Source organism: Megascapheus bottae, chromosome 19, assembly GCF_031878675.1.
Source record: "Megascapheus bottae isolate mThoBot1 chromosome 19, mThoBot2.hap1, whole genome shotgun sequence".
NCBI lineage: Eukaryota > Metazoa > Chordata > Mammalia > Rodentia > Geomyidae > Megascapheus > Megascapheus bottae.
In genome coordinates this window covers 16869223-16878665 of record NC_143527.1, presented here as the reverse complement: position 1 = coordinate 16878665, position 9443 = coordinate 16869223, and the positions used below count along the sequence as shown (strand labels likewise).

Here is a 9443-nt window from a genome sequence, read left to right as displayed (position 1 = left end):
ATATCATGTATTTGTTTCAAGGCTAATGCATCAGGCCTTGTTTTGATTATGAGTTAGAAACATTTTGGTTGTAATCTACACATTCCATTCTTCCACATTCTGCCTTCTTTTGGGGCAAGGCCTTCTCTAGACACATTAATACAACAGATATTCTTTCAACCTGGCTAACTTTCTGCTTAGGAGACTGATTATTTACAGTCCCAGTGTTGATTTGTGTCTTCTTTGGTTTAATTGCCCTGTGTCATTAGACAAATATTTATTAGTTCATTAAACATTTATTGAGAGTCTTCTAGGTCCTTGACTCTCTGCCCAGCACTAAAGCCTGGGGGACATCAAGATAAATATAAGATTAACAACTCTATGATCCCTGATCTTAAACAGGTAGGTCCCAGGCTAGCTGACCCAGGACTTCTCTCTCTGTCCAATGTTCTCGACCATGTTTGTTCTATACAATCAGGAATAAGGGGAGGCAAGACATAATCCCAGAGGCATCAGAGCTGTGCAGGGTGGAGAACACCAGAGAGTGAAGTTCAGCTCTGAAGCTCAGCTCCTCCCTGCTCCTGACCCTAGGTGCAACATAACTGTTGCTGACTGGCCCAAGCAATCCATTGATGCCATTGTGCATAGGATGAGGCAGAGAGATTGTATGATACAAATAGTGACAGAAAGACTAAGTCTTAAGACAGTGGCTCCCAGTGTTTGTGTGTGTGTGTGTGTGTGTGTGTGTGTGTGTGTGTGTGTGTGTGTGTGTGTGTTTATTGTGCTGGTACTAGGGCTTTGAACTCAAGGCCTTGTGCTCTTGCTTGACGTTTTCCACTCAAGGCTTGTGCTCTACCACATGAGCCAGACCTCCACTTCTGGCTTTTTGCTGGTTAATTGAAAATAGTCCCATGGACTTCCCTATTGGACTAGTTTCAAACCGAGATCCTCAGGTCTCAGCCTACTGAAGTTGCTAGGATAACAAGTGTGAGCTGCCAGGATCCAGCTTGTCAATGTCAATAGGTTTTTATTAGGAACAGACATGTACGCATACACTTACCATCTTCCAGTCAAGAACAGAGGCTTAAAGTACTGCAGATTCCAAATTCTTCTTCTATACAATGGTCTGATAATTCTAAGAAATGGGAGAGGTTCTTCTAGTGTACTGTTTTTAGTTATTTCTTTTTCTCTTTCTTTTTTCCCCTTGGTCTATTGTGATTGTTTTTGATTTCTGTGCCCTTTGTCATATATGTAAGTATATCAGATTTGGGAATGGGGAACCACAGAAACAGAGGGACAACGTAGCAGTGACACGCACTGGACACTACGCTGGAAATTAAGTTTACAGGTTGGCAGGGGAGGGGAGTTGGGAGGAAATGGGAGAAAACGAGGGAAAGGATAACACTGTTCCAAAAGAAATGTACTCCTTACCTTACTTAGGTAACCGTAACCCCTCTGTACATCACCTTTACAATAAAATTTGAAAAGAAAAAGAAAAATATTCATTGAAACTCACAAAATAATTGAAAATCGAGACAAAATAATTAGGTAATAAAAGCAGATTATATATATTATATAATTAAAAAGATAAAACAAAATGATCTGATATTTCCATAACCTTCTCATATACTTTCAGTAAACTCTAGATGATTTGTAACATCTAATGTAATATAAATGATGTTGTAGACAGTTGCTATACTGTCTAGCAAATAGCAGCAAGGAAAAAAAAGAGGTCTGTGTATGTCCTGTTTAGACATTTTCTTTGGCAGTACAGGATGTTGGATTCAGGGGCTAGCCCTTGTTAGGAAGTAATCTACCACTTGGGCTTTGCCTCTAACCCATTTTGGCATTGGTAATGTGTGAGGGGAGTTCTTACTTTGTGCTTGCTAGGCTTTGATCCTTCTACTTGGGATTTCTCACGTTGCTGGCAATGACAGGCACCCTCTACCATGCCTAGACATTGGTTGAGAGGGATTCTCACAGTTTCTTTTTGCCCAGAATGACCTTCAGCTTCACTCCGGGAATTGCTCCCGCCCACTAGGATTAAAGGCCCGCAGTCACTGTGTCCAGCTGTACATTTTTACCAAGTACTTTCTATCCTGAGTTGGTAGAAAGCATGGACACAGAACCCACAGATACAGAACTGGAGAGAGAAAGAGAAAGACAGAGATTGATTTTAAGAAATTGACTCACATATACTTGAGGAAGCTTGGCAAACCCAAAATCTTCTGGAGCAGCCAGCAGGTTGGAGGCACAGGACCAGCAGCGGGCCAAGTCAGCAGGCTGTTGCTGGCTAAGTTCCTGCTTCTCAGGGAGGTCCGTCCTTCCATACAAGCCTTCAGTGGACTCCCTTCTGGATTATGGAGGGTTATCTGCTGGACTCAAAGTCCACCAACCGAAATGTGGACCACATCCCAAAACACTCTCACAGAAACATCCTGAAAAACCTCGTCACCTTACCCAGGCCAGTCGACACATTAAAATGAACTGTTACAGTCTGTAGCACATTAACATCTACTGTATAGCTAAGGATATACCTTAATAATTAGTTCATCTTTGCTTTGAGGTTTTTCTTCCTCTATTCTGATTGAAATCTGTTCCTCTCTGGAACATGGCTCTGGTTCAAACTCTTCTAAGTTCCTTCAGTAACTGCCTAATATCCAACATCTTCTTCCCAATCCACCCAACATATTACATCCAGGGTTATCTTCCTGGAACAAAGAACCATGCTACCATTCCGGGGCTCCTCATTTACAAATGAAATCAATAAGCTCCAGACTGGCATCTAGGCTTGCCAGTATCCCAGCCTGGTCACATGACTGGCCAGTCACCTCACATGCCTCCATCTTTTGTTTCTTTTATTATCCTTCCAACTGCAGACCTATTCACACTTTCCTCAAAGGCAGCTTCTTTCATTCCCCCAAATGTCTACACTCTTGTCCAATTTTCATATTCTAGATTGGATGAGGTCCCACATAACCACCCAAATTAATTGTTTCCTCCAGCCTTCATTAGACAACCCCACACTCAAAAATGTCCTCTCTATATCTATTTTTGAACTCAAGGCTTTGTGCCAAGCCTCCAACCTTTTCTCTTTTTTCAGCTATTGGTGGTGGTGGTTGTTGTTTTTTAAAGTGACAAAGCAAGGGGTTTAATAGAGGGCAAGAAAGAGAGATTATGGTAGTAAGGTAAATAGTGGGATAGAGCTGGATGGTTAAGGGGATTGCAGCTTTCCAGGATTTGGAGAGTGTGGGAGATGTTTATTTTAGTGTAACAAAGTTAGCATAGAGAGAAAAAGAGAAACATGTCTACTCCCTATGCAGGAAATGGGAACTGAAGACTCCTCATTAATTATTTCTTCCTTAGGGTCTCACATTTATGCCAAGGGCTTGTCTGCACCATGATCCTCTTTCTGAAGCTTCCTGACACAGTAGGCTGCCATGCGTAATTCACTGATTGAGATATGATCTGGGTAACTTTTTTTTTTGCCCCAGCTGGCAATACTACTCATCTCTGCCACTTGAGAAGCTGGGATACAGATGTGAATCACCCAACAACCTCTCCAGATCTAATAGTTGGCTCCATTTCTCATCAGACACATTATCCATGAACCCTTTTCTAAAGCCAGCTGCCTAGCTGGCTAGATGGCTAGCAAATAATCCATGGGAATCTGTACCCTGACACTGGTCTCTGAGCCTCTGGACAATCCATTGATGGTCCAGTCTTTATTAGGTCCCGTCTATACCAGTGGACCTAGTGTTTGAGGAAGGGAAAGCTTTCTAGCAAATGATTCACCATGCATTCTCTGAATGATTGAGATCCTTAGCACACTTCTGGCGAATCTTCATTTACCAGAAGCAAGTATTCGTTTGAGGCATTGCTAACTCTTGCATTTAATTCTGCAGAAGCAAGACAGCAATCATGATGAATTAGCTTGCTAAAATAGTACATTTTTTTATTTTCCAACAACTAATCAAAGGTATTATAGCTTAAGTAACTTTTATTTAGTACCAATTTCATTGGGGGAGGCAGGGACATTAACCCATTATGACAGTAAAATGCCTCTATTGAGTAAAAGATGGCCAGTCATTGGGTGAAGACCTGCCCAGCCACTCCTTAGGACAGGAACATTCTGGAATGGCTTCAAATAAACAATTGTCGAGGATTCTCTAACAGCTGGGTGGGTCCAAACATTGCTGACAACGGTCAGATGACCTCTCCAGCCCTGGGGGTACAGCACTCCATCGGGCTGTGAAATTATAACCTGCCTCATCACACCTACGGACCTCGGAGAGATGTCAAAGAACACAGGATATTGGGATCTGAACTCAGGGCTTTGAGTTGCTAGACTTCAGTGCTCTGTACTTAAGCCATACTTCCGCCTCTTAGGTGTTTCTTGAGGGAGCAGCGTAATTTTGCTAGTGGCATTTGCTGGACACTGCGCCATTCCTTATGACAGTTATTCTGGTAAGGACCCTGTCTCTGAATCTAACGCAGGATTGAATACGATCAGCCCTGCAAATAGAAAGAGATCAATAATTTCCCATCCCTATGCTGTTCCCTGACAAAGGCGCTGCCTATAAATGTTTGTCTTCATCATGTGATTTGATAATATGTGTTTGAGTTCCAGCAATCTTGCTAAAGGATTGTAGGCAAGGAAGTCCCAATGGAAAGCTTTTTATAGTTTCAGAAAAATCTTACTAAAGTCCTTTGTGACATGATTTCCCTTCTCTTTGCCTCCATATCCAGCCATTTCATCTCTTCCACCTAAAATGTAAAACAAGTGAAATCAAAATAAGCAATGCACACTCACAATGGATCTTTCATTTTTTTCAGTCTTTTTCCTTTTTTTTTTTTTTTTTTGTTGGTCCTGGGGCTTGAACGCTGGGCTTGGATGCTATCCCTGAGCTCTTCAGCTCAAAGCTAGTGTTCTACCAGTTTGAGCTACAGCATCACCTCTAGTTTTCTGGAGGTGATTAAGTTGAGGTAAGAGTCTCAAGGACTTTCCTGCCCAGGCTGGCTTAGAACATTAATCCTTAGATCTCAGACTCCTGAGTAGCTAGGATTGCAGGCATGAGCTACTAACACCTGGCCTCTGGGCAAGTGTTTCTGATGACTTGGCAGGGCCATAAAGATCAACCTGGTAAAAGACTAAACATAGAGCTCCCCTAAGACCCAGCAATTCCACTACTTGGCATTTACCCAATCATCCAGAAATAAGGACATACTAAATCCACTAGGATTGGAAATGGAAAGCCTTAGAAAAAAATCATATCAAGTGAAGTAAGCCAGACTCAAAGGAACAAAGGCTCAATGGTTTCCCTCATTTGACATAATCAGTAGAAACCTTGGGCTCTCCTAGCAGAGGTTTACAATAGAGCAAAACCTAGATATATAAGGCCATATAGGATGACGCTAAATGAAAGGACCTCCAGGATATAGAAACAAAAGCCATATAATGTGTGATTGTTGTCCTATGTTATTTCTCATCTCTTTTGCTGTCCCTTGGTTATCTCATATTGTTATAGTATCTTACCTTGTTATCGGATATATTGTATATATGCTTATTTGGTTATTTGAAATACGATAGGGAAGGGGGAAAATAAGATGAGGGGAGGGGGTAGGGGGAGGGAAATGGGGACCAAGACATGAGAAAGGGTATCAATGTTTGTGAAGTAATGCACCTTCTATCTGGTGAATATAATGTAACCCTTCTATTAATTACAATTTAGAAAATCAGCCTGGTTTATCAGGACAGGTTCCAAAGTTTGACAGTTCAATCCCACAATTCTGGAGGTGTGCCTTGCAGTGCAGCTAGGTTATGGCCAGATGGTCAGTAAAAAGAACACACAGCATTCAGTAAACAGGCTTCTGCGGAGGTTGCAAAAACAATGGAAATTTTAAACTAGGTGACTGGGAGTTGTATCTTAAAGCAAATATTAATTAAGAATCATTTCCTATTTTACCTGTGTTCAAGTTTTGCATTTGGGGCTGGGGATACAGCTCAGTGGTAGAATGCTTTCCTGGCAAGTGTGAAGCCCTTGTACTGAAAAAATCCAACAGTTTTGAGTTCAGGGTTTTCTCAGCATAGCCAGCCAGTTCTTTGAGGCCAAGGACCCCTGAACTAAGAAAGTGATGATGAAGAATCTCAGTAATGGTGACCACATTACTAAAATTGGTAACAAAGAGAGAATGTTCTGTTCTCAGATTTTCCTGTTGTCTTAGATTATCAGTGAAAAAGATCCAGGTGTGGTAACCCTCAGGAAGCTGACAGAGGAAGGAGAAACTTGAGTTCAAGGCCAGCCCAGGCAGAAAAGTCTCCATGAGACTCTTCAGTTAACTACTCAAAAACCAGAAGTAGATCTGTGGCTCAAGTAGTAGAATGCTAGCATAAAGAGACTCAAGGACAGTCAGTGCCCAGGCCCTGAGTTCAAGCCCCACAACTGACAATAAAGGAAAAAAGAAAAACAAATCCAAGCCCAACTGGCCTTACTTTCTTTACCTAAAACAAAACCTCACAGGTAGAATTAATTAGTCCTCACACAGCTTTGCAGGTGGCCTCCAGGGCTCACATCTCATCTTCTAATTACTTAGCTATGGTCCTTTTCCAGGCTTTTTTCTGGCATGTCTGAGATAGTTCTCACATCTCTGAACCCAAGATCAGATAAGGAAGGATGGGAAATGTCAGCTAGGAAGGAAAGTCCATCATTGTACTTCTTCAGATAGCCAGGATTAGGCACATGGATGCTTGTTTCCTTTCCAACTTCAAGAAAGCCAATGGAAGAAATGTACTCTTTACCTGACTCACGTAACTGGAACCCCTTTGTACATCACCTTTATAATAAGAATTAAAAAAGAAAGCCAGCAAGGCGCTGATGGCTCATACCTATAATCCTAGCTATTCAAGAGGCTGAAATCTGAGGATCGTGGTTCAAAGCCAGCCCAGGAATAAAAGTCCGAGAGACTCTTATTTCCAATTAATCCCCAGAAAACCGGAAGTGGCACTGTGGCTCAAGGGGTAGAGCACTAGCCTTGAGCTGAAGAGCTCAGGGACAGTGCCCAGACCCAGAGTTCAAGCCCCATGATGGAAAAAAAAAAAAGCCAGCAAAATCAAACACCTGGCAAAGGTAAGATGGAAGATGGATCGTAGTATTTTCATCTTCTTTTTTATTTTTTGCCAGCTCTGGGGCTTGAGCTCAGGACCTAGGCACTGTCCTTGGGCTTTCTCAAGGCTAGAGCTCTACCTCTTAACCCACAACACCACTTCTGGCGTTTTCTGTGTATGTGGTACCGAGGAGTTGTACCAGGGTCTTTGTGCATGCTAGGCAAGCACCACTCTACCACTAGGCCAAATTCCCAGTCCTTGGATTGTCATATTTTGAAATCTAAAACTGAGTTATAAACTAGTCTAAGTAAGGTACACAGAAGAAAAGCTAGACATTTGTAGCAAAAAAAAAAAAAGAGAGATTTCAGGAATAGAAACTTTTATGTCCATTTGAAAATTTTAGAACGGGCACCAATGGCTCATGCCTATTATCCTAGCTACTCAGAAGACTGAGAATGGAGAATCAAGGTTCAAAGCCAGCCTGGGCAGGAGGTCCAGGAGACTTTTTTTTTTTTTTGCCAGTCCTGGGCTTGAGCTCAGGGCCTGAGCACTGTCCTTGGACTTTCTCAAGGCTAGAGCTCTACCACTTGAGCCTCAGCACCACTTCTGGCTTTTTTCTATGTATGTGGTACCAAGGAATTGAACCCGGGTCTTCATGCGTGCTAGGCAAGCACTTTAACCACTAGGCCAAACTCCCAGCCCCTCCAGGAGACTCTTACCTCCAACTAAACAACAAAAAACTGGAAGTGAAGCTGTGGCTCAAGGGAGCTGTGCTAGCCTGGAGAAAAAAAAAATCTTGAGGACAGCACCCAGGCCCTGAGTTCAAGTTCCAGTACCCCCACACACACACAATTAAATTAAGTCACTAAATCAGATGTTAATTCCCGTGAAGGCACTTATCAGCCATCTGGCAAATATTTGTTGGTTGAATTGATTTGATTTGTGTGGACTGGTAATGTAGGTCGCGCCAGCAGACTGTGAAAGGTTAATTAGATTTAGTATTTGTTCTTTTGTATGAATCATCCTCTTTACCGAGACTGCTTCATAATCTTCAATCTGGTTCACCTCCTCCCTGCTGTACAAAAGAGGTGGTATAAAGTTCCTAAATATATGTCTATAAAATCCTCGCAGAAGCAGCTGGGTGGATCCTATCAGCCAACAGTAGAAGCTTGTGAACTTCTGAAACACTCACCCTGGCTGCATCTAATCAATACTAAGCACTGTGCCCTCTGTCCTGTCCCAGGCCACTTCACAGGTCCTGTCCCCAGTGCCCCTCTTTCGGGCCTCGAGTGCCCAGCGCTTATCTTCTCATAGTGCCCACCCCAAGGCTTCAAAGTGATGCCACTGGAGGCGTGCCCTCTCCCAAGGCCACATTCTCACTGCCCTCAGTGGACACACTTCCTGTCTTGTCCAGACTCATCACAGATCTCAACCTCCAACTTGTGCCCCAACATCTCCATTGATATCCAGGAAGCTACCCCTTGCTGGATCCAGGCCCCGCCCCAAACTACTGCACCATCTGCACTTCCATCTCTTTGGTCTGCCTTGGGCCGGCGATTAATCAGGGCTATTCAAAGAAACAGACCAAAAAGATGTGTATACATGCAGAAAGAGCCTATTTTCAGTTGTTATAACAATACCACACACTGAGCCCATGAGAAGTCTCTTTTTTAGTTATTGCTCTGGTCCAAGATCAAAGGGATGTATCTATGGATGGCTTTCTAATGATGCCCATGGGGTCTAGAGACATGGTGAGTGTATGTGCATTTCTGTCTGTCTCTTTCTGTCTCACACTCTGTGTCTTTGCCTCTGCCTCTCATGGTGTTGCTGGTCCAGGGGCTTGAACTCTTGAGCCACAGTTCTACTTCCAGCGTTTTATTAATTAATTGAAGATTACCACTCACAGCCTTTCCTGATTGGGCTGATTTGACACTGTGGTCCTCTATCTTAGCCTCTCAAGTAGCTAAGATTACAGGCCAAGGCCAACCCAGACCCCGTAGTGAGCCAGGGCCACCAGAATTAGATAATGGGGCTCCACCCTGACCACTTTGTCTAATCCCATTCATTCACAAAACACTAGTCAAACGAAGCATTCTTTTAATGTCACACAGTGGAGATTAAGTTTCAACATTAGTGTCTGAGGGGACAAAGAAAGACAGAATAATGAACTAGTTCTCAGATCTGGCAGACTAGAGATTCCGGGAAGAGGCGCAATCCAAGTTCAGAGTCCACCTGCAGAATTCCTTCTTGGGGGTGGGGGTGTGGGGGCTCAAGTTGTCCTCAAGTCTTCCACTGATTAGAGGAGAACCACCTACAAGATGGTGTGCAATCAGCTTGACTCAGTGAACTGGTAGATTTA

The 9443-nt window shown here is 43.0% G+C and overlaps 1 long non-coding RNA gene across 3 annotated transcripts in view; it reads right to left on the bottom strand.

The window, feature by feature from the left end:
• Nucleotides 1-4006: 4006 nt before the first annotated feature.
• LOC150049670 (uncharacterized) overlaps nucleotides 4007-9443 on the bottom strand; it is a 33625-nt gene continuing 28188 nt past the window's right edge. For all 3 annotated transcript variants that reach the window (XR_016538817.1, XR_016538819.1, XR_016538818.1), the window contains one exon: nucleotides 4007-4746. This is a non-coding gene — a long non-coding RNA (uncharacterized LOC150049670). The remainder of the gene's footprint in view (nucleotides 4747-9443) is intronic.